Source organism: Salvelinus sp. IW2-2015, linkage group LG26, assembly GCF_002910315.2.
Source record: "Salvelinus sp. IW2-2015 linkage group LG26, ASM291031v2, whole genome shotgun sequence".
NCBI lineage: Eukaryota > Metazoa > Chordata > Actinopteri > Salmoniformes > Salmonidae > Salvelinus > Salvelinus sp. IW2-2015.
This window is the reverse complement of record NC_036866.1, coordinates 30301081-30328296: the sequence shown is the minus strand read 5'-3', so window position 1 is coordinate 30328296 and position 27216 is coordinate 30301081. Positions and strand designations below refer to the sequence as shown.

The window sequence follows — 27216 nt, the reverse complement described above, 5'->3', positions numbered from 1 at the left end:
TATAAACCAACAGTAGCAACATASAGTATAAACACCAACAACAATAAGGCTAACGGACAGACCGACAGAGACAGACACACAAGACATTCAGAGTGTCAGTCCTGCAGCCGAACAGCACAATGTGAAAACCACAGTCTGGGTGAAATCCCAACGATCATCAACTAGCTACCAAGCATGGCAATACTGACAAAGGAGTTGACTTCTCATCATCATCAGTCAGAGTCCGTCAGTGGGACAGTGACTTGATGACAGGTTCCTACTCTAAACCACAGAAAAAGCACACATCTGGGCAAAACGGTTTATATAGTCATGCCCAATCAGAGGTTATGGTGTGGTTTAATCATACCAAGAGAAGAATATAGGTTTTGCTCACACTAATGACTCACCCCTACCTCATCCACTCACTGGCCTGACTAAATTCACTGTTTTTGGCTGATTTAACTAACTTAACAGTTATGTTCACTAGACCAGTGTTTTCCAAATGGTGGGTCAGGGACAACTGGTGGGTCACAGCTGATTCCTTTTCAATCGTTACATATCACTTCTCCATACTATGTCATGTATTTCCTGTGATCTAGTAATGTTTTATTCCCCTGTTCAGAAAAATATCTCTGTCACTTGCATTATTTACCAAACAGTACTGTGAAAGTAGCAGGTGGCCACTAGATTCCGTAGTTCCTGTTATACCGCCACACTCTTTTATCCATTATGCTGGTCAATTGTGTTTATTAAATAGATCACAGCATTTCCTTTGCAACTTTGGGTAGAAAACCAAAAGATTTGTCTCATTATGAAAATAAATTGTGTTGTCATCTTCACAATTCAAGCCAGTCCTCCTTGAAAGTAATTCAGTTTGTCTTTCTTTTAAACTTAATCACAACAATGGAGCCGGAGAAGAAGGCTGACGTTTTATGTGTCCCCAACCGATTGTGTTTTTGTTCGTTTCTTTGCAAAAAATGTTTTACTTATTTTGTAAATAATGTTGCCGCTACCGTCTCTTATGACCGAAAATAACTTCTGGACATCAGGACTGCGATTACTCACCACGGACTGGCAGAATATTTTTTTTCCTTTAACGAGTCTGACGAGCCCGACGCGAACAATATATTTCTTTCTCGGGAACAGGCCCAGATCCCCGTGATTTGCGTGAAGAGGAGGCAGAGCAAAAGGGGCCAGAGGGCGGGCTGCCTTCTGAGAATTAGTAGGCGATCGAATAAACCCCCACTTCCTTCCATTCTGCTAGCAAACTTGCAATCTGTTGAGAATAAATCGATGACCTACGCGGAAGATCTTATGCTTCAAAGAGTTGTGGCTGAACGACTATCAACATACAGCTGGCTGGTTATACTATGTACTGGCAGGATAGAACAGCGGCGTATGGCAAGACAACAGGAGGTGGACTATGTATTTTTGTAAACAACAGCTGCTGCACGATATCTAAGGAAGTCTCAAGGTTTTGCTCATCTGAGGTAGAGTATCTCATGATAAAAGGAACACTATCTACCTAGAGAGTTTACATCTATATTCTTCGTAGCTGTCTATTTACCACCACAAACCGATGCTGGCACTAAGACCATACAGCCATAAACAAACAGGAAAACAGTCATCCAGAGGCGTCGCTTCTACTGGCCGGTGACTTTAATGCAAGGAAACTTGAATCTGTTTTAGCTCATTTCCACCAGCATGTTAAATGTGCAACCAGAGGGGAAAAAAGCACCAGTAACTAGATCAATAAAAAGGTGATCAGATGAAGCAGATGCTAAGCTACAGGACTATTTTGCTAGCACAGACTGAAATATGTTCCAGGATTCCTCCGATGGCATTTAGGAGCACACCACATCAGTCATTAGCTTKATCAATAAGTGCATCGATGATGTCGTCCCCACGGTGATCGTACGTACGTACCCCAACCAGAAGCCATGGATTACAGGCAACATCCGCACTGAGCGAAAGGCTAGAGCTGCTGCTTTCAAGGAGAGGGACTCTAACCCGGAAGCTTATAAGAAATCCTGCTATGCCCTCCGACAAACCATCAAACAGGCAAAGCGTCAATACAGGACTAAGATTGAATTGTACTACACCGGCTCTGACGCTCGTCGGATGTGGCAGGGCTTGCAAACCATTACAGACTACAAAGGGAAGCACAGCCGAGAGCTGCCCAGTGACACGAGCCTACCAGACAAGCTAAACTACTTCTATGCTCGCTTCGGGGCAAATAACACTGAAACATGCATGAGGGCACCAGGAGTTCCTTAAGACTGTGTCACAGATGATGCAATCGCTATTGCACTCCTACTGCCCTTTCCCACCTGGACAAAAGGAACACCTATGTGAGAATGCTATTCATTGACTACAGCTCAGCGTTCAACACCATAGTGCCCTCAAAGCTCATCAATAAGCTAAGGACCCTGGGACTAAATTCCTCCCTCTGAAATTGATCCTGGACTTCCTGATGGGCCACTCCAGGTGGTAAGGGTAGGTAACAACACATCCACCATGCTGATCCTCAGCCCAGGGGCCCCTCAGGGGTGCGTGCTCAGTCCCCTCCTGTACTCCCTGTTCACTCATGACTACACGGCCAGGCACAACTCCAACACCATCATTAAGTTTGCTGATGACACAACAGTGGTAGGCCTAAACACCGACGACGATGAGACCACCTATAGGGAGGAGGTCAGAGACCTGGCCGTAATGTGCAACGTGATTAAGACAAAGGAGATGATTGTGGACTACAGGAAAAAGAGGACCGAGCACACCCCCATTCTCATCAACGGGGCTGCAGTGGAGCTGGTTGAGAGCTTCAAGTTCCTTGGTGTCCACATCACCAACAAACTAACATGGTCCAAGCACACCAAGACAGTCGTGAAGAGGGCACGACAAAATKTATTCACCCTCAGGAGACTGAAAAGATTTGGCATGGGCCCTCAGATACTCAAAAGATTCTACAGCTGCACCATCGAGAGCATCCTGACTGGTTGCATCCTGACTGGTTGCATCACTGCCTGGTATGGCAACAGCTCGGCCTCCGACCGCAAGGCACTACAGAGGGTAGTGTGAATGGCCTAGTACATCACTGGGGCCAAGCTTCCTGCCATCCAGGACCTCTATACCAGGCAGTGTCAGAGGAAGGCCCTAAAAATTGTCAAAGACTCCAGCCACCCTAGTCATAGACTTTTCCCTCTGCTGCCCCATGGCAAGCGGCACCGGAGAGCCCCCCCCCCCCCCCCTTTTACACCGCTGCTACTCTCTGTTGTTATCATCTATGCATAGTCAATTTAATAACTCTACCTACATGTACATATTACCTCAAATAACCGGTGCCCCCGCACATTGACTCTGTACCGGTACCCCCCTGTATATAGTCTCACTATTGTTATTTTACAGCTGCTCTTTAATTACTTGTTACTTTTATTTCTTATTCTTCTCTGTATTATTTTAAACTGCATTGGTGGTTAGGGGCTCATAAGTAAGTATTTCACTGTTGTATTCGGCACATGTGACTAATACAATTTGATTTGATTTGTGTCCAGGAAACAGATCCTTTGTGTGTGGTTTATTCCCTTCAGAAAAGGTCTGTGTTAGTTACTGCTAGACCATCCCTGAACAACCAAACAATTAGGCTACAGCAGTTCTAATGTTTTCAATGTTATGGTCTTTAAGGGTCTTCAATGGTAAAACTCCCAAACACACACTGTATAGTGTTTTGCTATTGTAATGGTATTGGGTTGCGTTGTGTTTACTGGTAAATATCACTAATCACAATACAAAGAGCTGTTTTTTGATAATTTTATTGAAAAACATAAGACTGCCATGCAATTAATAATTTTATTAGGATTGTAACGACTTTTTAGTCCTTAGCTCATTTCTCCATCAAAGTTTTGGGCTTTTAGGAAAAGTGTTAATTTGAGAATTGCATAGGGATAGCCATCTCATAGATCGGCCACTTATTGGACTATTCAATGATAGTTGGGTTTAAGCATTAGGTTAGGACAAACTGAATTTCTTTCATGGAGGACTGGCTTGAAATGTGACAATGACGACACAATTTATTTTCACAATGAGCCAAATCTATTGGTTTTCTGCACAAAGTTGCAAAGGGAATGGTGTGATCTATTTAATAAACACAAGATACCAGAAAAATTTATAAAAGAGTGTGGCAGTATAACATGAACAGCAGCATATAGTGATACTACTTTATGGTAAATAATGTAAGTGACTTCAATTATTAATTTCTCTGAACAGGGAATACATGACATAGTATGGAGAAGTAATACTCCAAGCCACAGCTTTATAATACTTGTAAAACATAGAGAGCTGATACTTGGTTGTTGGGGTGGGATTGGCATGGGGTGTGGGGGGGGGGGTATGTTGTGGCTTTTGACCATTTCTTTGGGATTCCTCATGTCTTACTCAATGGCAGGGAGAAGTTTGGTCCAAACCAGATGTTGGTGCTATATTTATTGAATATCATCTGAATACTATCAATTAAAATGTCCAATTTGGGTGCGATCAAGTATCTTAATTTCTCAGTGATCAAATTATATTTCTATAATGCTAACCGTATCTGTTACTAACTACAAAAAAATGATTTCAGAACAATCTGAGATGGTGGGTGTCGAAATCCTCTTTCTTGTGCTTTTTGAGGTGGAACGACCCATTTGCTTCTGTTTAATTGGTGGGGCGGTAAACCTCTGTTTTAGGTGGGAGTTTGACAGACGTCAGCAGGAAATAAAGTTTGGGAAGAGCTGAACTATGTATCAGGCCCAGTTTTAGTGGCTAATAAAGACAACAATAGAGGCTTACTCATAGTTCCTCAGACCTACCTCATCCACAACTGACCTAACTGGATAAACACTTTATTCACTACTGTAAAGTATACAGCAGGCAACGTTTTTGTAAATAAATGAAGATGAAAAATAGAATGCTACTTATCGTGCCTCAGCCCTATAGAGCCCCTCCACTGATATGAGAAACGGAGAAAGTGAGGAGTGACTGGTGTGGCTATTGAGCTCTACAGAGTACAGGAGGCCTTATTGTTAGCAGAGCTACTAGGCTACAGCCATAGACTGCTGATGGGCACCTATATGTGTAATTATACACTCTCTACCTGACTCAGCACTACCGCAGGCCTGGAAGGGAGATCACACACACACACACACACACACACACACACACACACACACACACACACACACACACACACACACAACACACCACACACACCCACACACAACACACACACACACACACACACACACACACACACACACACACACACACACACACACACACACACACACACACACACACACACACACACACACACAGGATGAAAACACATTCTGAAGTGGCTGAATTTGAATAACTGAAAAAAAGGAATAAAAGAGTAGAGAAAGAATGTCAGACAGAGAAGAGAAAGAAATTAGCCTAGATCAGAGTTTCCCAACCGGCCCCCAAAGTTTTCTGAGCAAAAATATTGTTGACATAAAAGACTGTAAAAACACCGCAAATCAGCTCCAAGTAATTTTGGAAATCTGTTACAAAGTATTCCCACGCAAATATATGTGATCTTATACAAATGTAAGCAAGGTTTGAAATGATTATGTTTTAGTCAAATATTATATCTGTTTGGGCTGCTTACATGTCAATTTGCAGTCTACAAATTATTTGTAATTATGTTCCAGTCCCCTGACATCCGTTCAAGAAACAATTGTCTCGCTGCTGAATCTATTTGATGATCACTGGCCTAGATCATATCATGTTGATGCTAGGTTTGTGTCCAAAAATCTAGGACTTAAGAACGGAGAGTTCTTATTCCTACCTTAAGGATAAAAAAAAATGATTCCTAAATTGCACTGATGACAGCTATATTCATAGGCCCTGTTCTAGTCTCATTGTTGTGTGTGTGTGTGTGGGGGTTGGGTGTGTGTGTTGTGTGTGTGTTGTGTGTGTGTGTGTGTGTGTGTGTGTGTGTGTGTGTGGTGTGTGTGTGTTGTGTGTGTGTGTGTGTGTGTGTGTGTGTGTGTGTGTGTGTGTGTGTGTGTGTGTGTGTGTGTGTGTGTCGGCCACCAGTACCAATGGGCTGGTCTCATTAGTAATTTAAGGCTCTTTCCATGTTTGCTTACATCAATAATTAAATCAATTTTTTCTTTTCCTTTTGGGGATTTAATGTTCCAGCAGTATGCTCCAAAATGTTCCAAATGATACCCATTTAAAGTGTTACAATGTTAAATCCCAAACACTAAGTTAAAAGTTGTCTATAGCCTAAAACCAAACAACAAATGGGAGAGACTTTTGGGTTCCAGTCCAGACTAATGCAGGTGTGTATACTTTAACAGGGCTGGACAGACAGTAATAATATATGACTCCAAAACATGGAGTTGTCGGCTAGATGAATGTTTTAACAGATGAGCTCTGTTCTGCATTCCACCCAGTTAGGTTACCTCCCAAGTCACCCAACCTGGCTGGGGCCTTGCAATGTTAACAATAGGGCATTTCCGTGTAAAAAGCCCCATGAGCGCTAGCATGTGAAGTTCATAGGAGAATATACAATTTGGTGTCAAACGATAGATAAGAGTAGATGTTTGTGAAATTAATGAATATATACATTTTTTCAACCATTTTCTATCCTAAAAATTAAGAATAAGCAAAGGCTTTGATTTCTGGTAGAACAGACAGAAAATGGGTCTTAGACAACATCTACCAGAAAAAGTCCTAAAAGATACTAGAAATACATCAAAAGACCGTGCCAAATAATATCAACATTTATATTTAGTTTTGCGGAAATTATTTACCATCTGTAAGTTTAAGAAATATTACCAAGTGTCTTGTCTTTCTTTAAGATATTTTCAAATTTCTCTCTCTCATGAGGAGGGAGGATAATGAAAGTTCACAGAAGTAACAAGTAAAGGTAGACCTACCAATTAGTTATAGTGTTTTTGCTGATTGCAATTTGGTTTATGATTTATTAAGTGATTAAAACGTGCCGTTCTGTTACCAAATCAGAACTGAATTGGCTACAATAGGAATTCATAATAGTCAGACACTAACCACAGTTGGGTCACATGCTACTGTCCTCCCTTCCACTGGCACACTGTCAGCTCATAGCTGGTCAAAGCAAGTGTATGAAACCAGTCTGGACAACCCCCTCTCTTCTCTCTCCAGTTAACGTCACCTTGCTGACACCTACTCATGAACCCCCTCTCTTTCCATTTACTGTAACCAGTCCTCCCATTCACTGAGCACCGACCAACATTAGACATCCAAGGACGTTGAAAAGTAGTTGAAATTTGGTCAGTCCAAATCTGAACCAATCATAGACATCTGTTTCACAAGTTTGGACAGCACAGTACAGTACAAGAAAATAAAGAAAAGGTCAGTACAATACAGTACTGTACTGTAGAGTAGAGTACGGTTTAGTACAGTATAGTAAAGCACACTAGAGTAGAGTATAATTTACTGTACTGTATTCTACTGTACTGTAATGAACTATACTTTAATGTACTACTGTATTGTACTGAACTCTACTGTACTCTACTCTGATGTACAAACTTATGAAACAGAGACGTCTATGATTGTTACAGATTTGGTCCGATTTGCCCAACAGCAATTCAACACTGGTTTCAATTKAACTGAACTCAGCTTAGTTTCTATGASGACCTAGTTCCATTTCTTCTCCCTAACACGAGGGAAATATCTTTCAAAGTTCCTAACCTGGGGTCATGCAATGGATACTGTAGTCAACCAACAGCAAGCTCTATCCCATGACACTAAACACGTCTTAGTTTCCTACGGATCCATTTCTTCTCCTTCATTTGATCTCCTAAACACTAGTGAAACATTTATCAAAGTAATACACAGATTAGGTAATAAACAGGTAATATAGATTAACATGTGGCTCCATGGTTAAGTTCAGGGATATGCAAACCTCCTAACACGCACATCTAATAATGGCCCTGGGAGAGTGCGGGATAGGAGCTCACACGACACGGGAATGTGTGTGGTGTGGTGTGTTGTTTGTGTGTGTGTGTGTGTGTGGTGTGTGTGTGTGTGGTGTGTGTGTGTGTGGTGTGTGTGTGTGTGTGTGTGGTGTGTGGTGGTGTGTGTGTGTGTGTGTGTGTGTGGTGTGTGTGTGTGTGTGTGTGTGTGTGTGTGTTGTGTGTGTGTGTGGACCTTCAGGTGAGGCTCTTGACTTGAAACAGGATTCCTACACCCTGAGGAATGTGTGTTGTGAAAGCATGCGTTCAGGACAGAGGTAAGGTCACGGGGGGAGTAAGGTATGGGTTTAGGGGCAGAAGGGGTTTGGTGTGAGGGGAGCCGAGTACGTGGATGTTTATGGATGCTATGAAGGTATTATTGACATGAGTGTGGGTCATGCCGTGGGGATCTATAGGTGGGTGTAGGGCCAAGAAGGGCTAAGTGGCACGTCCGTTGATGGAATGAGGAGACCAAGGTGCAGCGTGGTAAGCGTACATCTTACTTTATTAGATGAACACCAAAAAACAGCAAAATATAAACGAAAGTAACGTTCTGCAGGCTACACAGTAACTAACAAAATCAATATCCCACACTCTAAGGTGGGAAAAAGGGCTGCCTAAGTATGATCCCCAATCAGAGACAACGATACACAGCTGCCTCTGATTGGGAACCATACTAGGCCAACAAAGAAATAGAAACATAGATTTGCCCACCCAAGTCACACCCTGACCTAACCAAATAGAGAATAAAAAAGTATCTCTAAGGTCAGGGCGTGACACTAAGGCCACTCATTAGGACAGATTTATAGAGTGATGCGGACGTGTCAGCCACAAATCTCTCTATCTCATTAAACTGGGGGACAAGTAACGATTATCGCTCTCCAAGTGGAGGGGTGAATGGATGGAGGGGAGGATGTAGATTTATGGTGGAACTCCTCGTATCCCAGACACCTCAATGGAACAGGGTTGTACATCTGCCTCGCTCTGTCCCAGCCCCAGAAACCTCACTTTCACCCCTCTTAACACACACAGACACACACAGACATGCGTATGTGCACACAGTCAGATAACCCTGCAGTTTGGTTCACACACACAGTCAGGGATCCATAGTTGACACTGGCCAGGCTGTTGAGATTGATTTATTCTAGGGAAGATATCTCTACCCCCTGCGAACCAGGAGMGAGGCATGGGGGAGGGGTTAAGCTTTTTTTTGTTTATGCCTGGGATACATTTACAAAGTTAATTTCCACACACACAGCTCAGGCACTTTTCAATATTTCAAAGCTAAAGTGTCTATGGTGGTACAACCAGTCCACAGTCAACAGAGCAGGATGGAGATATAGCCAATTTTTACTCTGTGTCTGTGGAATCTAGTGGAAACCGCTTATCATCCGGTTTGACGGGATTGAAAATCACTGCACCATTTTAAGCACCGCCTTCACCAAATCCTGATTTGTCCAAATAATCAATAACGAAAAACCCCAAACCAGGAACTACTGCTGTTTGTAATCACATAATTCTACGTGATCCTTGACAGATTCTCGCCGTTACATCTGTCCAGGGTTTCCAGGTCTATTTAACCTTTCCAGCCCAATAAACACTCAAAACCCACCCAAAAGGCCTGAAAACTAGCTCAACATTTTTTTTCCACAGCAAGAGAGTTGCCACATTTATACAATAAACCTTTTTCCATAACGTTATCGAGCCAATTAAGAAGGAAGATTGACGTGATCTGTAATGACATTAGAAGCAAAATTTGGTTGCGAACTATGACATAATAAACTCATTTGAATATGTTGCAAGACATCAATGACTGCCGATTTAACTCATTTGACTGCTATGATTAAATGAGTTCATGTGTGGTTCCCACCGTGAAGCATTGAGGAGGAGGTGTGATGGTGTGGGGGTGCTTTGCTGGTGACACTGTCAGTGATTCATTTAAAATTCAAGGRACAGTTAACTAGCATGGTTACCACAGCATTCTGTAGTGATACGCCATCCCATCTGGTTTGCGCCTAGTGGGACTATCATTTGTTTTCAACAGGACAATGACCCAAAACACACCTCCAGGCTGTGTAAGGACTATTTGACCAAGAAGGAGAGTGGTGGAGTGCTGCATCAGATGACCTGGCCTCCACAATCACCCGACCTCAACCCAATTGAGATGGTTTGGGATGAGTTGGACCGCAGAGTGAAGGAAAAGCAGTCAACAAGTGCTCAGCATATGTGGGAACTCCTTCAAGACTGTTGGTTGAGAGAATGCCAAGAGTGTGCAAAGCTGTCATCAAGGCAAAGGGTGGCTACTTTGAAGAATGTATTGTTTACATTCTTAGTAAACAATTTGTTTAACACTTTTTAGGTTACTACATGATTCCAAATGTGTTATTTCATAATTTTTATGTTTTCACTATTATTATACAATGTAGAAAATACTAAAAAATAAAGAAAAATCCTTGAATGAGTGGGCGTGTCCAAACTTTTGACTGGTACTGTATAAATGAATAGGCTACTTGATGGCCAAAAGATGCAAATTTATAATTCTCCACATTTAATGTTAGTTTCATTGAGGACTTTTCCCCATAACAGAAGCCCGCAAGGGAATTCCATAACTTCTGTTCCATAACTTTCATTTAAAATGTCCAATGGGTTAAATAGCCTACCTACAACTGGTAAAYAGTTGTCATGATGTGACGTGACTCAGCCATTAGTGGACTAAGCTGTATGCTGCAGTGCTCTCTCAACACACACACCTCCAGCCCTCCCACCACTCACTCAGCAACAGCCTGCCTCACTGCCTGATAGTCAGCAGCAGCAGGTCACACACATATCTATTTTTTTGTTTCAGAGAAATGCCATCCGCGGATTTTAGATGTGTTACCTGTTCTTGGAGGCAACTTTGACCTACTTCTATGATGTTCACAGATAATAAATCCCGGTTTAAAGGGGGATGAACTTTCTGATTTGGCCTTTTTTCTTTCTTTTTCAGCTTGGTCATTAAGAAATGCAGCGGCCATGACTGAAGCCAAACGAGAGTTGTCTTGGGAGTGGGGTGGGGGGTGTTTTAATGTGGTTGTCTCTTGTGTGTGTATTCGCACGTGGTAAGTATTTGTACATTCACTTTGCCAAAACAGTACACAGTTGGGTCATTTCACCAATTTGGTACCTTTTGAGAAGTGTAACTTGATCCAAAAACCGTTGATTTCACCTCATTTTAACATTGACATAAAGAGCACATGTTCAACTTCATAAAAAAAGACTTTTCCTATCTCAAGAGGTTAAATAAAAATATTACTATAGTAATGCCAAATAAAGAAACAGGGTTGACCGTAACAGGGTTGATGGTTTCTTCTTAAATCAGCCTTAAATTCCCTCGTGACAGGGGGAATGGACGCTTGTTCTGTGCAACAGGGAGTGGCAATTGAATGCAAGCTTCACAAAAAAAAAAAAATTGCTAAAACAGTTCTAGCATTTCTATCTACGGGTAACAGACTCGATCCGCTCAGTTTTACACCAAAAAGAGGAGAACCAGCTCACCTGCTTTTACACTATGATCTATTAGATGTTCCATGTTTATTCTGGAAAAAAAGATTTCAAATGGAATAGTTTCACCATATTAAAACGAGAGTTCAGTTCATGTTAAAATGATGGACAGACGTAAATGAATCACTAAACACATTACATAAATAATAATCTTCAGAAATGACTTTAAAAAGCAACAAAATAACTAGGACTTTACTATGATGGTGAAAACTTGGAGAAATGGTTATGTGGGTTGAACTGTTCATTGAAGTGACACAGGGTTGATGGAGGGACATGTCAAAATGCAGAATTTTGGCACTTTAGCAAGCCTTTAGTCATAAAATTGAATTCTCCATGTGGTCTATATTAAAGGGTGTTTCATTTAATATAACAGACTTAAAATATCAAAGGCACTCTTTTCGTGGAACGACCCAGTTACACTCACTCACCCTTCTAGATAACCTAAACAGTTAACCAGGTCTTGTGTCTTGAAGTTACCTAGGCTAGCTAGTGCTAGCTAATTGCTTTCGCCAATTAGCTTCAGCCGGCTGGTGCGCAACCATGGGAAAATTGGTTTGACATTGGATGGCCTATGTCTGGGGCTAGTTTGGGACCGTCAATAAATTAGATTTTGTCTTATGAATTGRATATCCCTTGTGAAAGAGACCCTGGTCTCAATGGTGACTCCATGTTTACATAAAGGCTAAAAAAAAAATCTAAAAAAAATAAGGCAATGTCTTCAACTCTACTTAGAGGCAAGTTTCACTTAAAATGAACCTTACAAATAGCAATGTTGGGCGATTTGGACAGCCACAGTCAGTCAATAAATTATAGAATAATACTTGTAGGAAAGGTTTTCATCCTTGGCTCAAAACCTGTGGATACTATACGATTAGAAAGGTTCAAAAAGTATGTAAAACATGACAGCACAATTTAAAAATATATGGCACATGGAAACCAAATGAGGATGGTCTACAGTGATAGATGGGATGTGATAAGAGTGGCTGAGGGGTGGGACTAAGGTGCTTGTGTTTAGTCATGTATTATTGTTATGTGATTGCTGTCTGTAAAATGTGTCTGCAAAATGTGTATGTAAAATGTATATGTAAAATGTATGTAAAAAAAYSRMMWAAAAAAACAAAAAAGATGTGTCCTCCGAACAGGGGGGGTGGATGGGTTAATAATTATACAAATCATTTTTTACAATAATGACAAGTTTCTGCCTGTACTCCTTTAAAATCATAGATTTAGTACCTTCACAGCTTGCCTTATGCTTGGCACCTAAAACCCCCTTTCTCAGCCTGTTAGTGTGTGTGTGTGTGTGTGTTGTGTGTTGTGTGTGTGTGTGTGGAGTGTGTGAGTGTGTCCGTGTGTGTGTGTGGTAGTGCGTGATCGCTAGGTGATCGCTCGTAGTGCATCGATGCTGAGTGCAATCTAGTGGTGAGTGAGTGGTATACAACCCTCGCGCTGGCACTAGAGGACGGTACATTCATATTCTTTATGCGTCTTGAGATCTGTGAGTCAAACGGCTGCACTCACAATAGCAACAACCCCATCTAGCCTCTCGGCTCAGGCAAGACCTCTCACAGAGTGAAGATAGATAAGAGGAATTAGCTAACGCACCCTTCGCCACATAATCAAAACACAATCGACGTAGCATACAAGCCGCACTGAGGAGAGCGATAACGCCTTTGCGTTCACACCACAAAATTCTGATTACACTCACCACGACCAAAACGCCAACCACAACACCCAGCAATATAAACAAGTGAGAAAATTCTGTGACAGGCAAGGCCTAAAGCAAATAAACATAGTCTTATATTACTTGTGATTATCGATAATTCATCTTCAAATAATAATATTTTTATACTTACCAAGTCTACAATTTCTACAAACGTACATTGGCCAAATATTTAATTGATATCTGATTTTTTGCAAAAATAAGGATTAGGTAACATATATATATCTTTAAGTCCCTTTTTAGGTTGAAAGAATAAGCAAAATGTATCCCTGGCCAATAATGTTGAGATCACTTAGTTGAAGAAAGAAACAAATATCGTAGATGTTATACAGTTATATTATCACTCAATATAATAATATAGTCTGTTCAGGACTTGCTATAGATTTCCACGTTTGTGCAGTCGCCTGACAACAACGATCACAGCCCGTGGTCTCTACATCCACAGGTGTCGGAAGCTTGGCAACACTGCCAAGGACACTGACAGAAAACACACACACACACCACACACACACAACACACACACACACACACACACACACACACACACACACACAACACACACACACACACACACACAACCACACACACACAACACACAACAACACACACACACACCACTTGTCTTCAGGTCAGGGTGAAAGAGGTGAAGCAGTATGAGAAACAGACAGGGCCAGCTGAAGCTGAGAGTGCAGTGGAAAAGCACACCACCTTCACCCAGGTTAGACTGTTGTCAGTAGCAACAAATCCTGAGGTGTGTGTGTTATCAGGGTTGTAGTCTGACAGTGAGGGAGTTTGTTGCTACGTGCGGGGCACCAATTGTTGCTCTTTCACTGCGCGGACTAAATATGACCACAGCCTAACTGTCCGGGAATTTCGTCATTGAACTTCTCTCTAACTGGATGACTGAATGCAAACTTGCAGGCAATTGGTATCAAACATTTCCCACAGAAACACAAACAGACTGAAAGCTATTGGTTCCTGCTACGCAGTTAGGGCCACGTTTACAAAAGCAATGTAAACATGGCTTATTGAAAGGACTGATGAACAGGTAACCATATGAAAGTCAAAAAACTGTCATAGCATGCCAGAGAGGATAGAGAAAGAAGAGGAAGAGAGATGAGTGAGGTGAGACTGAGTGAGACTCGTGAGTGCTCAATTGAGTGAAGTAGGAGTCTGCACGATCGCTCGCGTGCAGTGAGTGGACGTGATGAGTCCGCGACGTGAGCTGAGTGAGTGAGTGAGTCTGCAGTGAGACTGGCAACGTGCATGTGAAGAGAGCAATATGACGCTGATCGTGTGAACAAATCAAAAATTTTTTTATCACCCAGTGGCCGGCGTCTCCTTCCTGACGCCACAAGCACTATTCACTCCATCAACTCAACTCACTCACTAAATTACAATAAAGAAACAAGCAATACTTCTCCATCATGCACAACATTCCTATACTGTTGGCCTTGAGTTGAGTCCACTTTCAGTAGGTAGCCTAGGTCTCGTCGTGACAGGCAGAACCACTTCACAGCCTGAGGACATCACTATATATCACCCACATCATAAGTTAGAGGGAACTGACTGCACTCACCAAGATTGCATTACATTCCAGCTAGAACACACACCACACAATTCATAAAGACGGCAGAGAAAAATGTATGCATTGCTTCTCCATTCGATGTATACTGTACGCATATAAAAGGCCATTAAAAATAACATCACAGCCATCCCTCAGAGGATGCTCTCATTCTCTCCAAGCAAAGCACACCCAGCCCAATGTAATGGGAAATTAACCATACTGCAGGATTATTAATGTCCTTGTGTGGTGTGTGTGTGTGTGTGTGTTGTGTGTGTTGTGTGTGTGTGTGTGTGTGTGTGTGTGTGTGTGTGTGTGTGTGTGTGTGTGTGTGTGTGGTGTGTGTGTGTGTGTGTGTGTGTTGTGTGTGTGTGTGTGTGTGGTGTGTGGTGTGTGTGTGGTGTGTGTGTGTGTGTGTGCTTGCGTGTCTGTTGTGCTGCGTCGTGTGTGCGTGCGTGCGTGCAGACGAGAATAAAACAACCAGGCTAGATAAGAGGGGAACTTAGAGGTGATTGCTACTGACTAGGAGCAGCTTGATGATGTGCTTCATTTTAGAAAACAACACACAACACACCACAAACACACCACAAACACACACATAGCCAATTTTAAGAGATAACAAATGTGAGGCTCCTGTATTTAAACACAATCACGTTGTCATCGGGTGTATAAAGGCGAATTCAGGTGCAGGAGTAGCGTGATGTTAACAGGCGCACTTTTATTTTAGTCTCAAAACGAGAGCAATACATAATTCAAATGCGCTCAAAAAACACGGAACATAAACAAAAGTAAAGCGGGTAATAAGACACCACAGTAACATGAAACAATTACACACTACAAACCATGATGGAAGACAGAGGGGTTAAATACAAGTAGATGATTGGGAAATGAAAAACCAGTGTGGTATGGAAACAAGACAAGACAAATGGATAAATGAAAAATGGAGCGCGATGGCTAGAAAGCCGGTGACGTCGATCGCCGAACGCCGTCCGTGACACACGTCTCTCCCTCCCTCCACAACCATCTATTACCACTGACACCATCTCACACACACTGACAGACAGACACACTGACAGACAGACAGACTCACATACTGGCACAGTCACACACTCTGAGAAACCAACATACACAAACAAATCCAATCAAATTMTATTTGTCACATGCGCCGAATACAACAGGTGTAGACCTTACAGTGAAATGCTTATTTACAAGCCCTTAACAAACAATGCTTTAAGACATTTTTATAAAAATTAAGTAAAAAATAGATAAGTATWAAAATGGAAAAAAAAGGCACAAATAATTCAACAGCAGCAGTAAAATAACAACAGCGAGGCTATATACAGGGGATACGGMTACAGAGTCAATGTGTGGGGGCACCGGTTAGTCGAGGTAATTGGGGTAARATGTACATGTAGGTGGAGTTAAAGTGACTATGCATAGATAGTAAACAGAGAGTAGCAGCAGCGTAAAAGAGGGGTCTGGGTAGCCCTTTGATTAGCTGTTRAGGAGTCTTATGGCTTAGGGGTAGAAGCTGTTAAGAAGCCTTTTGGACCTAGACTTGGCGCTCGGGCACCGCTTGCCATGCGGCAGCAGAGAGAACAGTCTATGATTAGGGTGGCTGGAGTCTGACAATTTTTAGGGCCATCCTCTGACACCGCCTGGTATAGAGGTCCTGGATGGCAGGAAGCTTGGCACCAGTGATGTACTGGGCTGTACGCACTACCCTCTGTAGTGACTTGCGGTCGGAGGCCGAGCAGTTGCCATACCAGGCAGTGATGCAACCAGTCAGGATGTTCTCGATGGTGTATAACCTTTTGACGATCTGAGGAGCCATTTCAAATCTTTTCAGTCTCCTTGGGGGGAATAGGTTTAGTCGTGCCCTCTTCACTCCTGTCTTGGTGTGCTTGGACCATGTTAGTTTGTTGGGGATGTGGACACCAAGGAACTTGAAGCTCTCAACCTGCTCCAATACAGCCCCGTCGATGAGAATGGGGGTGTGCTCGGTGCTCCTTTTCCTGTAGTCCACAATCATCTCCTTTATCTTGATCACGTTGAGCACATTGAGGGAGAGGTTGTTGTCCTTGCACAACACGGCCAGGTCTCTGACCTCCTCCCTATATGCTGTCTCTCCGTTGACGGTGATCAGGCCTACCACTGTTGTGTCATCAGCAAACTTAATGATGGTGTTGGAGTCGTGCCTGGCCATGCAGTCATGAGTGAACAGGGAGCACAGGAGGGGACTGAGCATGCACCCCTGAGGGGCCCCGTGTCGAGGATCAGCGTGGCGGATATGTTGTTACCTACCCTTACCACCTGGGCGCGCCCGTCAGGAAGTCCAGGATCCAGTTGCAGAGGGAGGTGTTGACTCCCAGGGTCCTTAGCTTAGTGATGAGCTGTGAGGGCACTGTGGTGTTGAACACTGAGCAGTAGTCAATGAATAGCATTCTCACAATGGTGTTCCTTGTCCAGGTGGGAAAGGGCAGTGTGGAGTGCAATAGAGATTGCATCATCTGGGGATCTGTTAGGGCAGTATGCAAATTGGAGTGGGTCTAGGGTTTCTGGGAAAATGGTGTTGATGTGAGCCATAACCAGCCTTTCAAAGCACTTCATTGCTGCAGACGTGAGTGCTACGGGTCGGTAGTCATTTAGGCAGGTTACCCTTAGTGTTCTTGGGCACAGGGTCTGCTTGAAACATGTTGGTATTACAGACTCAGACAGGGAGAGGTTGAAAATGTCAGTGAAGACACTTGCCAGTTGGTCAGCGCARGCTCGCAGTACACATCCTGGTAATCCGTCTGGCCCTGTGGTCTTGTGAATGTTGACCTGTTTAAAGGTCTTACTCACATCGACTGCGGAGAGGGTGATCACACAGTCGTCCGGAACAGCTGATGCTCTCATGCATGTTTCAGTGTTACTTGCCTCGAAGCGAGCATAAAAGTAATTTAACTCATCTGGTAGGCTTGTGTCACTGGGCAGCTCTCACCTGTGCTTCCGTTTGTAGTCTGTAATAGTTTGCAAGCCCTGCCACATCCAACGAGCGTCGGAGCCGGTGTAGTACGATTCGATCTTAGCCCTGTATTGACGCTTTGCTTGTTTGATGGTTCGTCTGAGAGCATAGCGGGATTTCTTATAAGCTTCTGGGTTAGAGTCCAGCTCCTTGAAAGCGGCAGCTCTACCCTTTAGCTCAGTGCGGATGTTGCCTGTAATCCATGGCTTCCGGTTGGGGTATGTACGTACGGTCACTGTGGGGACGACGTCATCGATGCACTTATTAATGAAGCCAGTGACTGATGTGGTGTACTCCTCAATGCCATCCAGAGATGGTTGCARATTTAACATGCTGGTAGAGATTTGGTCAAATGTATTTAAGTTTCCCTGCATTAAAGTCCTCGGCCACTAGGAGCGCCGCCTCTGGATGAGCGTTTTCCTGTTTGCTTATGGCGGTATACAGCTCATTGAGTGCGGTCTTYGTGCCAACATCGGTCTGTGGTGGTATGTAGACAGCTACAAAAAATACATTACAATTCTCTMGGTAGATAGTGTGGTCTACAGCTTATCATGAGATACTCTACCTTAGGCGAGCAAAACCTTGAGACAGATATCGTGCACCAGCTGTTGTTTACAAATATACATCACCACCCCTTGTCTTACCAGAGGCTGCTGTTCTATCCTGCCAATACAGTGTAAAACCCGCCAGCTGTATGTTCTTCATGTCGTCGTTCAGCCACGACTCAGTGAAACATAAAACAGAACCCAAACCGGCTGTGCGAGTGCGCCATTGTGCATACATTTATTTTGTCCCCCAACACCAAACGCGATCACGGCACGCAGGTTAAAATGTCAAAACAAACTCTGAACCAATTATATTAATTTGGGGACAGGTCGAAAAGCATTAAACATTTATGGCAATTTAGCAAGCTAGCTTGCACTTGATAGCTAATTTGTTCTATTTAGCTAGCTTGCTGTTGCTAGCTAATTTGTCCTGGGATATAAACATTGAGTTGTTGTTTTACCTGAAATGCACAATGTCCTCTACTCCGCCAAATAAGCCACATATAAAACGGTCAACTGAATCATTTCTAGTCATCTCCTCCTTCCAGGCTTTTTCTTCTCTTGACTATATATTGCAATTGGCAACTTTCATAAATTAGGTGCATTACCGCAACTGACCRCGTTCGTCTTTCAGTCACCCACGTGGGTATAACCAATGAGGAGATGGCACGTGGGTACCTGCTTCTATAAARKAATGAGGAGATAAAAGAGGCAGGACRTGCAGCGCGATCTGCGTCACAAATAGAACTMACTCCTATTTTAGCCCTTGGCAACGRAGACGCTCGTTGGCGCGCGCGAGCAGTGTGGGTGCAATAATTGAATAATATAGATTTCTACATTTATTTTGCAARGCTCACGCACGCGACGCGAGTGGTGTAGTCAGCCTGTAAGARAATACAGTTTTTAATGTCCCGTTGGTAGTTTAAACACACATGTACACACAGATAACACATGAAGAATGGCTGTTTACTCAAATCAAATCAATTTTATTAGTCGCATACACATATTTAGCAGATGCTATTGCGGATGTAGCGAAATGCTTGTCTCAGGGTAAGCCTGAAGGAAATAAAATCACCTCTCTTTTTCTCTCTGGCTCCTTAATCGATCCACAGGACAAGACAACAACTACAGACTCATAATAAGACGCTATCTCTAAACACACACACACATAGGCTAGGATAATGAGTTATGTTTTAGCGTGTGTAGCCCTCCATTAATCGATCTTTAATCTGTGAGGGTAAAAAGAGCTTGCTGACGTGCAGGCTGTGGAAGAGACACCCATGGCTTCATCATGCCTTCTCTCTCACACACACACACACACACACACACACAATTACGGCCTAGGACTGACTTACTTAACTGACTTATTCAGAGGCAGAACGACAGATTTTTACCTTGTCAGCTCAGGGATTCAATCTAGCAACCTTTCGGTTACTGGCCCAACGCTCTAACCACTAAGCTACCTGCTGCTCCTGATTCTCCCCTGTTCAGAGAACACAACATTTCCTTTGCAACTTTGGGTATAAAAACAATAGATTTGGTCATCCTCACAATTCATACCAGTCCTCCATGAAAGTAATTCAGTRTGTCCGTCTTTTAGCAACCTAATGCTTCAACCAAACTCTCCTTGAATAGTCCTGTATGGTCCAGTGTGGCTCAGTTGGTAGAACATGGCGTTTGTACCACCAGGGTTYTGGATTCAATTACTGGGTCCACCCATATGAAACATTTATTTTGGCATGACTGTAAGAGTAGCTTTGTATAAACGCGACTGCTAAATGGCATATATATTAGTCCAACTATTGGCAGCTCTCTGAAGACTTTTCTTACAAGCCCAAAACGTTGATGGAGAAATGGGCTAGAGACTAAAATGTTGTGACAAAATAAAATAATGTAATTGCATGGCAATCTTATGTGTTTGGGTCTTTTACCATCGAAGACCACTAGAGACCATAACATTGAAACCATTATAATTGAAGTAGCCTCATGGTTTCCTTGTTCACCAGGAATGTTCTAGCAGTAACTACTCTAGACATTTTTGAAGGGAATAAACCACACACAAGGGTCCGTTTCCTGGACACAGATCAAGTGAAAAGAAAGACAAASTGAATTACCTTCATGGAGGACTGGCTTGAATTTTGAGGATGACCACACTATTTATTTTCATCATGAGTCAAATCTTTTGGTTTTCTACCCAAACTTGCACTTCTGGGTAAGCTTTTACTCAAACACAATATGACGCACTTATAATTTAAACACAAACTTCCTCACAAACTACTGATGAACATTCAAACACATAAACTCCCTCATACAAACACACACACTCACGCAGAGAAACACACACGCTCTTTCCCAGAACAAAATGTGTCACACTCACCAGGTGTGGAAATGTCTTCCTTCTCAGCTCTCGCTCTCGTTCTAGCTTTTTCTCTCTCAGGTAGATTCCACTCGCTCCTCCGAGCTCTGGAGCGTGGGATCAGGAAGTGTAGTCCCAGCGAAAGAGGGAGGGAGTGAGTGGGTGTTTCAGGGGAGGTAAAGTCCAGCGGGGGTCAGAGTCAGACGAGGTGGCTGGAGATTAAACAGATCTGTCTGTCGGTACTCCTCTGTTTCTATCTTTCGTCTCCCTCTCGGTTTCTTTCTGTCTCCCTCACTCGTTCGCTGGCTGCTTCAGGAATGCAGCTCTCCTGGGTGTTCTTACCACAGCAAAGATCTGAGACTGCTAAGCCTCTCTCTCTCTCTCTCTCTCTCTCTCTCTCTCTCTCTCTCTCTCTCTCTCTCTCTCCTCTCTCTTCGTCTCTTCTCTCTCTCTCTCTCACTCTCGCTCTCTGCCTGACACACTCTGCTGACAGGCAGGCCCCTCCCCTCTCCAGGTAGTGGTTAGTAGAGGAAGTCTCTCTCTGCCTTTCCTCTCACTCTTAATAACACACTCAGAATTTTATATATATGGTGCGTGCGGTGTTTATGTGTGTGTGTTTGTGTACATACACTGAGGAAGTAGACTTCCTCCCGCTGGCCTCTGGTCACGATGAACAGCTGACTATGCAAATGAGCGCCTCAGGTGATGTTCTCTTTCCTGGAATGAGGTCACAGTCCCATGTCCAGGTGTGTGTGTGTGTGGTTGTTTTGTGTGTGTGGTGTGTGTGTGTGTGTGTGTGTGTGTGTGTGTGTGTGTGTGGTGTGTGTGTGTGTGTGGTGTGGTGTGTTGTGTGTGTGTGTGTTGTGTGTGTGGGTGTGTGTGTGTGTAACAGTAGTGTGTGTTTAGACAGTGAAGAGCCCTCTCCCAGAGAGTGCAGGGCAAACCTGCCAATTTGGGTTGGGAACACACACATACGTCCTGCCATCCAGGACATCTATTGTACAGCACCCGGTGTTACAAGAAGATCATCAAGGACCTCAGCCACCTGAGCCATGGCCTGTTCACCCTTCTACCATCTTGTAGGCAGAGACAATAGAGGTAAATCAACGCTGGAACCGGGAGACTGAAAAACAACTTCTATCTCCAGGCCATCAGGCTGTCAAATAGTCGCCAGTACCCTGCRCTGAACTTTAGTCCCTGTTACTAGCCGGCTACCACCCAGTACTCAACCCTGCACCTTAGAGACCGTGTGTGTGTGTGCGTGTCATGTTCTGCTAAGCTACTTAGGCTGGGTTTGGAACCATGCCAGACCAATTAGATTTTGTTGTGTTGAAATCAACAGACAGACTAAGCATTAGACTAATTTACAGACTAACCTGATATGATTCATAACCATCTTTAGCTAAACACATTCACAAACACAGACACATTGACACTAAAATGCAAAAGGATTGGTCTAGGTTTTTCTTGCAATAGCCCGTGTCCCAAATGTAATACCATTTAGATGAGGCTAGGCCCAGCTTTTTACTTCAGCCTGAACTATAGAATCCCTCAGAGTTTGCTCACATCTGAGACACAAGCTTTTGACACATTTAAGAGCTGAGATTCACAACAGATCCTGCCTGTAATTCTCTCTCACACAAACACACAGTAGCCCATTTCTGACTGGAARGAGAGTAAAGGGAGAGTACCCTAGAGGTTCAGCTGCTAGTGGCCAGGGTGAGAAAAGCAGAAGGTGTCAGAGGGAAGTAACTTTTTAAAGGGACAATTTCAAGAAGTCAGTCTTTTTCCTAACGATTAGGGCCAACCTAGTTGGGAAATCCCAAAAGTCAAACAGAGCCAACTGGACAGGGCAAGTTGGGTTAGTTGTGGGCCCTGTGATGTAATGAACCGTCTGAAGGCTTGGAGATTTCACTGTCACCTTCCAGGCATTCCTGAGGGTGCCTTCCACTCTCTATACCTCCCTTTTCCATCACCCCATCCCTCCCCCTCAACCAACCCTACTTTCTATGACATTCAACACCCCACCCCCCTTCTCCATCCCTCCAGTTTGCATCCAGCAAAAAGYAAGCAAGAACAGATGAGGTCTAAAAAAGCTTAATCTTCGCATTCAAACSCAATACAGATACATTTCCTCCCTCTCACTGTTCAGTCCCAGCACACAAAAGACTTAGAGAGCATTCCTAAATCCACAACCCGGATCGCCAGACGGCATCCCTAGCCACGTCCTCAGAACATGTACAGACCAGCTGGCTGAGGTGTTTACYGACTTTTTCAATCTCTCCCTATCCCAGTCTGTTGTCCCCACTTGCTTCAATATGTCATCATTGTTCCTGTACCCAAAAAAGCAAAAGTAACTGAAATAAATGACTATCGCCCCGTAGCACTCACTTTTGTCATCATGAAGTGCATTGAGAGGCTAGTTAACTTTTTAAGGCTAGGGGGCAGTATTCGGAAGTTTGGATGACTGAGGTGCCCAAAGTAAACTYCCTGTTACTCAGGCCCAGAAGCTAGGATATGCATATGCATGGTAGTATTGGATAGAAAACACTCTTAAAGTTTTGAAAACTGTTAAAATAAGGTCTGTGAGTATAACAGAACTGATTTGGCAGGCGAAACCCCGAGGACAATCCATCTAGGATTTTTTTTTGTTGAGGTCATTGGCCTTTTCAATGCTTTTCTATGGGAAAGTCTAATAATTAGGACCCAGATTGCAGTTCCCATGGCTTCCACTAGAAGTCAACAGTCTTTAGAAATTGGTTCATGCTTGTTTTTTGAAAAATGAAGAAGTATTCGTATTCTTTCTAAGTATCCCTCAGAAGGACTCTAGTCTTTTGGCACGCGTGAATGAGTGCGCGCTCCTCGTTCTTTTTCTCCGGTATTGAACACAGTTTATTCTGTCTTAAATTTGATAGATTATTTACATATTAGGGTACCTGAGGTTGGATTAGAAACGTTGTTTGAATTGTTTGGACGAAGTTTACAGGTAACTTTTTAGATTCCTTTGTAGGCATCTTGGGCGAGTTGGAACAGGTGTATTTCTGAATCAAACGCACCAAATAAACGGAAATTTCTGGGATATAAAGAAGGACTTTATCGAACAAAACGACCATTCATTGTGTAACTGGGACCCTTTGGATTGCAAAAAGATGAAGATCTTCAGAGGTAAGTGATTTATTTMATCACTATTTTTGAGTTTTGTGACACCTGTGCAGGTTWTGAATTCATGTTTCTACACCTGCATTGCTTGCTGTTTGGGGTTTTAGGCTGGGTTTCTGTACAGCACTTCGAGATATTAGCTGATGTACGAAGGGCTATATAAAATAAACTTGATTTGATTTGATMATGTTAATGCAGGAAGTGGCTGAGGAGCTGTCCTCAGACGATCAAATGCTATGCTTTCGCCATAAGCCTATTGTAAATCGGACAAAGTGGTTCGATTACCAAGATTCCAAGCTAAAGAATTTTGTACAACACTTGTATTTTTATGAATGTTTAATATTACTACTTTTGTTTTTTTGAATTTCACGCTCTGCAATTTCACCGGATGTTGTCGAGGTGGGACGCTMGCGTCCCAATGATCCGAAAGACGTTTTAAGGATCATATCACCTCCACCTTACCCGACATCCTAGACCCACTACAATTTCTATACCACCCCAACAGATCCAAGGATGACGGAATTGCCATCCCACTGCACACTGCCCAATCCCATCTGGACAAGAGGATGACCCATGTAAGAATGCTGTTCATCYACTACAGCTCAGCCGTCAACACCTTATTGCTCTCCAAGCTCATCAATAAGCTCGGGGCCCTGGGTCTGAACCCAGCCCTGTGCAACTGGGTTCTGTGAAGGAGCTGATTGTGGACTTCAGGAGACAGCAGAGAGAGCACGCCCCATCCACATCGACYGGGCTGCAGTGGAGAGGGTGAAAAGCTTCAAGTTCCTCGGCTTGCACATCACTGACAACTTGAAATGGTCTATCCACACAGACAGTGTGGTGAAGAAGGCGCAACAGTACCTCTTCAAACTCAGGAGGCTGAAGAAAGCACAACTCATCACCAGGAGCACACTGCCTGCCCTCSAAGACATCTACAGTACCCGGTGTCARACCCGGTGTCACACCCGGTGTCACAGGAACACCAAGAAAATCATCAAGGACTTCAGCCACCCGAGCCACTGCCTGTTCACCCAGCAACCATCAAGAAGGCAGAGACAGTACAGGTYCATCAAAGCTGGGACCGAGACTGAAAAACAGCTTCTATCTCCAGGCCATCAGACTCTTAAATAGTCACCACTAGCCAGTGGTAGAACAATTACCCAATTGTCATACTTGAGTAYAAGTAAAGATACCGTAATAGAAAATGACTCAAGTAAAAGTGAGTCACCCAGTAAAATCCTACTTTAGTAAAAGGCGAAAAGTATTTGGTTTTAAATATACTTAAGTATCAAAAGTAAATGGAATTCCTAAAATATACTTAAGTATCAAAAGTAAAATAATAAATCATTTCTAAAACCAGACAGCACCATTTTAATTTTTTATATTTTTTATTGACGGATAACCAGGGGCACAGTCCAACACTCAGACATCATTTACAAACAAAGCATGTGTTTAGGGAGCCCACCAGATCAGAGGCTGTAGGGATGACCAGGGATGTTTTCTTGATAAGTGTGTGAATTAGACCATTTTCCTGTCCTGCCAAACATTCAAAATGTACTTTTGCGTGTCAGGAAAAACGTATGGAGTAAAAAGTACATAATTTTCTTTAGGAATGTAGTAATGTAAAAGTAAAGTACAGATACCCCCAAAAACTACTTAAGTAGTACTTTCAAGTATTTTAGCCGGCCTCTGCCCAGTACCCTGCCCTAAACTTTAGCCACGGTTACTAGCCGGCTACCACCCGGTACTCAACCCTGCACCTTAGACAATGCTGCCCTATGTACATAGTCATTGAACACTGGTCACTTTAATAATGTTTACATACTGTTTTACCCACTTCATATGTATTGTATATACTGTATTCTAGACAAGGATCATCCTATATAAGTACTGCTGTGCACACCTTTTCTAGTCATATATTGCCCATTGCTCYTTCTAATATTTCTATATTTCTTAATTCCTTTATTTGTATCTTCTGTATTGTTAGGTATTACTGCACTGTTGGAGCTAGGAKCACAAGCATTTAGCTACACCCTRGATAACATCTGCTAAATATGTGTACGCAACCAATAACATTTGATTTGAGAATGATAAATAGACCGGTCTTTCCTGGGACTCTCTCAATTAGGTCCTGCGGAGGGTAGTGGGCTGAGTTTTTTTTTTGTTGGCTGTTCTGCATCAGTCTTGAATAGCATTGTCTAAGGCTCAACTGTCTCCCCTCCCCCTCTTCAGAGATTAGACCTCCCTCTCTTGTTCCCCCGTTTCCCAGAAAACCTCATTCAACAGGTGGGAACAGGACAGATAGACACCGCACTGGTCAAAAACTGGTTGAATCATCATTGTTTCCACATCATTCCAACCCCCAAAAATTAACGATGGAAATTAATTGGATTTGAAAAAAGTKATCAACGTCAGGGCATGTCGTCTTTTTTTCACCCAACTTTTAACCAAAATCCAATGACATGGTGAAAATGTTTGTTGATTTCACTGTGTATTCACGTTAGTTGACAACTCAACCAAACGTAAATCAAAACTGGACGTTGAACGGACGTCTGTGCCCAGTCGGACAGGTCTTTAAAACAAACAAGAAGTAGAATCAGGCAGGGTCATGTTCAATAGGAGCAAACATGAGAAAAAACATTAAACCTAAAAGGGACTACAGTCCAATAAGAATATTGATATTGTTTTTCCTTTTTTCCAATGTTTGCTTCATTGTTTGTCCAATTGAAGCCATCCCAGGATAGCAATGACACACTCTGAGTTTTGAACTTTTGTTGACATAGATTTTGTGTTCAGGGTAAGTAAGACCAAGGTAATAGTAATGTTTTGTTTTTCCTTCCTAGCAGAGCTATCATTATGGTCAGTGTCAAACTATTGCTCCTGCATTGTAGCTCTGCTCAGTGTATCATTAAGATGGGCTGGATGGCTTTCTCTTAGGTCTTTGCATGGTTTACTCTTAATTATAGGCAGAAAACCTGGCTCAATGCCCTGAAACCTGGCTCAATGCCCTGAAACCTGGCTCAATGCCCTGAAACCTGGCTCAATGCCCTGAAACCTGGCTCAATGCCTGGATGAAGTTGTTTCTTGGTTAGTGACTATTTATATCTTTATTTGGTCGAATTGTGATAGCTACCTATGCGGTAAAAAATTGTGAAATATGCGGTTGAGTCTTTTGCTATCGTGTTAGCTAATAGAAAATAATATTGTGTTTTCGCTGTAAACATTTAAAAATCGGAAATGATGGCTGGATGTCACAAGATGTTTATCTTTCATTTGGTGTCTTGGACTTGTGATTTCATGAAAATATATGTATATGATATCCTGTCGCGTAGGCTAGGCTTGCTAGTCA

The 27216-nt window shown here is 42.9% G+C and overlaps 1 protein-coding gene across 5 annotated transcripts in view; it reads right to left on the bottom strand.

Moving 5' to 3' along the window:
• rassf7a (Ras association domain family member 7a) overlaps positions 1 to 27216 on the bottom strand; it is a 55425-nt gene that overhangs the window by 18537 nt on the left and 9672 nt on the right. For 2 of the 5 annotated variants that reach the window (XM_023971427.2, XM_023971423.2), the window contains exon 1: positions 20730 to 21087. The exons of the other annotated variants lie outside the window; for them this stretch is intronic. The gene's annotated coding sequence lies outside the window, so the exon portion shown is untranslated. Of the gene's footprint in view, positions 1 to 20729; positions 21088 to 27216 lie in introns of those variants that run through there. 5 annotated transcript variants of the gene reach the window in all.